The following is a 6,028-nucleotide window of genomic DNA, read 5'->3' as shown; positions in this document are numbered from 1 at the left end:
ATGCAGCTACTTCTGCTCCTGATGGCCTTTCTTCTGGCCCCCACGGCACAGGCAGGTGAGTGACTGACCCTCACCAGAAGCCCAATGCCACGTGGAACTGGCACAGCCCAGCTCCCATGTTACACTCAGACACATCCTGACCCTGGTAAATCCCCAGGTGCTTTCTCAACTCTAGATCCCACCTCCCTCAAAGATAAGCAAGACAGCCGAAATTGGTTTGACTCAGTCGATAGAGAGTCAGCTTGTGGACTGAAAAGTCCCAGGTTTGATTCCAGTCAAGGGCATGTACCTTGGTTTCAGGCACTTCCCCAGAAGTGTGCAAGACGCAGCTGATCAATAATTTTCTCTCATCGATGTTTCTAACTCTCTGTCCCTCTCTCTTCCTCCCTGTAAAAAAAAAAATCAATAAGATATATATATTTTTAAAAAGTCATGCAAGACTAATGCTGAATGAAAGCAGCAGGGATGGCAGGGCAGAGGGCTGCTCCTATAGCGGGCCCATGAGTGCTCTTCCCTTACCTTGTAATCTAGAAAGTGGGCTCTTTTGCAAAGGCATCTGGAAGAAGGTTTGATGCTCAAAATGAGAAATACTTCCACAGGAAATCGCAACTTGAAGAAGGGACAGGCTTCCATAATCAAAGCAAGGCCCACAACATTCTAAAACTCAATGTCTTAAAATGTATCCTAAGTCTCTATCCCCTTCTCCAATCTTTGTAAAGAAAGTGGGGATCCAGTTGATTCCATAATTGGTAGCATTCTGCTCTCCACGGGCTGGATTAGCCTCTAGTTCTCTCAGGTAATTTATCAGTCCCAGTGTTCTGACTAGTACAAACCAGCAAGAGCTCCATGAGTCTGGGAACAAACAGGCAGAGAGAACCAGGGATCCTGAGGGTAAGAATTTTCCAGAATCTACAGGCATTAAACTGCTTCTTCCAGACACAAACCCCATTGCCTACATGGATGGCTTCAACAGAAATAAAGGGATCAGGATTTCTCTTGGTCAGAGAGAGTATCTCAGGGTCACATCACGTAGCAAGTCAGGAATGGTGCCCAAGGAACCTGGAGGACATCTTCCTGGTTATGGCTGATGACTACAGACATCACTCTCTGCCACACAAGTCCTCCCTGCCCGCCCCTGTCTTTCCCAGTCACCCCCTCTCCAGCCTCTACCTCCAAGACACAGCATGCAGAGCAGAACTTTTCTTGCAGTGCAAATCATCAGCGATCATGAGGTCATGCCTAACTCTCCTCCCCACTTCTTCAGATCAGGATTCCAGACAGAAACCAATGTGGGGGTTTCCTTGTGCGTAAGGACTTTGTGCTGACAGCAGCTCACGGCTGGGGAAAGTGAGTAGAGCAACCTTGGGCCCATCCTTCCATAGACACCTCACAGGGAACCCTCTTCTCAGAGGCTAAAGACCTAGGGTCACTGAGGAGCATTTCATAGGACAGGTCAGCTTTGGGGAGAGGGATGAGTCAATGCAAGTGGCCTGTTGAAGACTAGAGGGACTGATCAAAGGGGTTTTCATAGGAGACCATCGTTGTGCCCTGGGTGCCAGAAATTCATGGTTTTTCTTAGGGACAGACAAGTTCAGGCTATGACTGAGCACCTGGCCTGAGCTGCCAACAAGCACAGGGCACAGGCATGTGTAGTCCCCACCCCATCCCTTAGAATTGCTCTCCATTCCAATCCTGCACTGTCCCCAGCTGCCCTCTTCTATTCCTGGCCCCTGGGCTGTATCTGCTGTGCCTCCACATCCCTGGCTGTCTCTGTACAGGTCCATCACAGTCATTCTGGGTGCCCACAACATCAAGAAGTATGAAAGTACCCAGCAGGTCATCCTGGTGAAAATAGCCATCCCCCACCCAAACTATCATTCCAAATTCAATGACATCATGTTGCTGCAGGTAGGGCTCATCCTTCCACTGGCTCTTGCACACCTTCAGCCTGGGGTTTCTCATTTCTTGTGACCCCTTCTTATTGTCCCTCCCATGTGAGCCCTTTCCTTATCCCAGTTCTATGACTGTCCTGAAGTCCTGGGCCCTTGCCCAATGATAATTCCTGTCTTATTCCTTCAGCTGCAGGTGAAGGCCACCTTAACTGCCTCTGTGAGCCTCCTCAGGCTGCCCAGGAGGGGAGAGCAGGTGAAGCCAGGGATGGTGTGCAGAGTGGCTGGCTGGGACTACTCGACCTGCACACCTTCACAGCCACACTGCAGGAGGTAGAGCTGGAAATCCAAGAGGACGAGCAGTGCATTTCTCACTATAGACACCTTTACAACAGAGCCATGGAGATCTGTGTGGGGGACCCAGGAAAGAATGAGTCTACTTTTAAGGTGAGATCTCCAGCATTGTCCAGGCCTAGCCCTGGGAACAAACAAGCTTACAGGCAACCTGAGGCAGTGGGAACTGACCGCAGCCCTATGTGCTGTTCCTTCCCACTGTTCAATCTCTGGTTTTATTTTTCAAGGGAGCAGAGAGGCTGTCCCACAGACACAAGTGGGCAAAGGCTTCTTGGGGAGGTGGGGGTGTGGGGGAGGGGGAAGAGATGTTCAGAGTCAAATGGAAAACCCCAGACCTAAGGAGGGAACAAGGCCTGACACTGATCTCCTAACAGGGAATACATACCCTGGGGACAATGAGGAGGACAGGGCCATGAGAAGGCCCAGCTCAGTGTTTCCTCCCTCTGCCCACAGGGCGACTCTGGGGGCCCCCTCGTGTGTGACAACATGGCCCAGGGCATTGTCTCCTTTGGGAGGAAAAGGAAAACCTCCTCTTGTTGAAACTAAGATTTCCAGCTTTCTGCCCTGGATAGAAAGAACAATGAGACGTTTCCAGAGTCCAGGCTGAGGGAACCCGGAACTGATCTATTCATCTCCTCTGGGGCACAGGCCAGAACTGCACTGTGCAGAGGGATGAGGGGAGGCTGTCAGACACATAATAAACTTGCATCCTCTAGAGTGGACATCACTGATTCCTACTGTACTCACCAAAACCTGTCTTAGTTACCTGGTGTGTGTGTGACAACCATCTATTCACATTTCCCAGCTGTTAGAGCTTCCTGCTTCATGAAACCACACCTTCCACCTCTACCCAGCTCCTTCCCAATACTCCTCACAGTGCCAGCTCCCCTGCCAGGCCAAATGTAAGCTCCATCAGAAAATGGATGACATCTTTCCCCTAAAAAGTGATCCTCTTTTAGGAGACCCTCTAATCTCACCCATATTGCCCTCTTCCTTCAAGCCACACTTATACCTTGGTCTGCAAACTGTGGCTTGAGAGCCACATGTGGCTCTTTGGCCCCTTGACTGTAGCTCTTCCACAAAATAGCACAGCCTGGGTGAGTCTATTTTGAAGAAGTGGCATCAGAAGAAGTTTAAGTTTTAAAAAGTTGGCTCTCAAAAGAAATTTTATTCATTTTACTGTTGATATTTGGCTCTGTTGTCTAATGAGTTTGCCGACCACTGCCTTACCCCACACAGCCCCAATGCCAATATGCAGCAAAAAAGAATCCGGAAATTAGATAGAGGGTCGAATTTGAAGCTCTTGGTAAGGGACCACTTCTACAGCCAAAGACAAATGGGTGGGAAGGTTATGGAAAGGTATAGCTCACCCCATGCAGCCCTCCCCCGCAATCAGAGCAGATTGAGAAGGTCAGCAGGGCTTTCATTACTCCCAGCCCCAAATTCAGTGCCTGGCACAGCCCTGTTGGGAGCCCAGAGCCCAGTGCAGCCCCAGGTGTCCTGGCAGCCCACCAACCTGCAGCCAACACTGACCTTGACGGTGCCCTTTCATCTCGGTCTCAGCCAGCCTCTCTCCACCTCCCATTGTGTGTGAGTGTGTGTGTGTGTGTGTGTGTGTGTGTGTGTGTTTGTGTGTGTATCTCAGTATTGAAAGGAAATATAAATCTCTAGTATATGACTAGATTAAGAATAGGAATCTCATGTTAAAACATTCAACTTCAGAAGAACAGGGGAAAAAGCAGTACTTTGCTGAACATCTGCCATTGATAGGTGTGCTTTGACTATGGGAAAATGCCTTTTGGGTATAAAAAAGTAGTACATATTCATCACAGAAAAGTAGTTAAACGTGGAACATGTAGATAAGAAAATGAAAATTACCAAGACCTCCACCACACAGAAATGATTATCACTGATCGTTCAGAAGTTCCTCTATGTGCTCATCAGGTGCTTCTCCTTGCACAGAACTGGGGTTGGGCTGTTGAGAACTCCTAGTGCCTCCCTTTCCATTGCTCTTCCCTCTGTGGTCACACTAGTGAGAGTGTTGGGATAATGCTGTTGCAGATGTATTTAACTGCTAGGCCAGGGCATCAGAGACAGACTTCCCTGGACACTGGAGGCAATGATCAGGAATTCTGTTCAAAATTATGCGGTAATAAAAGCCCCCTGTGTCATACAATATTTGTATCTATAAAGGAAATGCTAAATATTCTAAAAATAAGAGTTTGGAGTGGAGGTAAAACAGGAAAGGGAACTACTGTTTGGGGTATTTGGGTGTGTGCAGGCCTTCTGGTCCTCAGGCGAGTCCACCCTCTACCTCATACCACCCAACAAACCCTTTCCCATAGCCTTTCCCTTCTCATACCCCAGCCACAGATTCTCAGTGGACTGCAGCTGATGTCAGCTTCTCAAGGGCAGGAGCCACATCTCCCATATGCCTGGACCTATCCTGTTAAATGATTATTCATGATTTCATCAGTATGGAAAAGAGGCAAGAGCCCAGACATGGAAATAGGCTTGGTTTAGTCACTGAGGAATTCTGAGGATCAAGCCCCCTGCTGGCTGCAGCCAAGGCACTCACATACTTACTCCTTCTTGCACCTTGTGGCTTACCAGTGAGTGTGCAAGTGTGGTGGCAGTGCCATTGTCAGGAACCAAGCCTGAGAACTTACACAAACATCTGGTGTGATAACACCCAGCAAAACTAGAGGGGTGCGGTCCAGGAGGTGCGGGAAGACACTGAGCCACACTCCCCTGCTCCCCTCAGGGGGTTGTGTCTAGACACAAGAAATGCCAGCAGCTCTGACCTGGGCAGGCCTCTTGGGAATATGCAGCCCCTCCTTCTCTTGTTGGTCTTTCTTCCACTCCCTCCCACCTGCAATCCCCATTTGAGAGGCCTCAGCCCACCCCTTCAAACCCAGTGTACTCCTCTCCCTTCTGCCCTGCATTGGCAGGGACTTTTCCTCCATTTATGCCCAGGAATTCTGAATGCCTGGTCGCACCACACCCCAGACTATCAAGTCTGATGCTAGATAGACACTCAACAAGGATGGCCAGGAGGAAGATGTGCACTAAAAGGTTTAACAGCTGTTAGCCTCTCTTTTATTATCTAGAAAATTAGTTTTGTAGAGAAAGGGGTTCCACAAAAGATGTGAAGCTACAAAAGACATTATTAAAACTCCTCACTCAGACACAGAAAAGGACACCTCAGACAAACCAGCTACTGTCATGGAAGTGGTCGCTATACCCTGCTTAAGAACCAGTTAAATTTCCCAGGAGGGGTAAGTTGGCTGCAGTCTCTCAGCTTCCACTGCCATGAACAGGTGTCACAACCAAGTTCTCTGGCATAAGAACACACAAAACCTGGTCTACTCCTCATCTGGAAAGTGAATGCACACCATGCCCAGGAGAGAAGGAATAGGTGTGACTGACCTGAGATGTGGGTGGATGACTGCACAGAGGCTCACTGGCTGCCTTGGCTCTGCCCCAGCCTGAGCTGCCCATATCCAGCCCCACTTCCCTTGCTTCCCAGGCCCTGGGCTGCTCCACTCCCTCTGGCTGTGCCCTCTCCCCTTCCCTGTGGCCTTGAATCCCATCAGACATCAGGAAAAAGCTAATTGGAGTCCATCATTCATGCAGCCAACAAATGTTTACTGAGAACCTAGGATGTGTTAGGCCCATGGAGTAGGTTATTGGAAACAGCACCAACACAGGCTCAGAGTATCAGGAGACTCTGAGTTGTGAAGATAAGGAGGGACCACTTTGGGCAAATAAACCTGAGGATGATG

The 6,028-nt window shown here is 49.2% G+C and overlaps 1 pseudogene across 1 annotated transcript; it reads left to right on the top strand.

The window, feature by feature from the left end:
• On the top strand, positions 1 to 2,850 carry LOC311612082 (granzyme B-like; annotated as a pseudogene). Its single transcript has 5 exons — positions 1 to 55; positions 1,210 to 1,347; positions 1,779 to 1,908; positions 2,080 to 2,336; positions 2,697 to 2,850. The product of its transcript is annotated as a granzyme B-like (transcript).
• The last annotated feature ends 3,178 nt before the right edge of the window (positions 2,851 to 6,028 follow it).

This window comes from Pipistrellus hanaki (assembly GCF_964339955.1).
Source record: "Pipistrellus hanaki genome assembly, chromosome: 1".
Lineage (NCBI taxonomy): Eukaryota > Metazoa > Chordata > Mammalia > Chiroptera > Vespertilionidae > Pipistrellus > Pipistrellus hanaki.
This window is presented reverse-complemented; position numbering and strand designations above follow the sequence as displayed.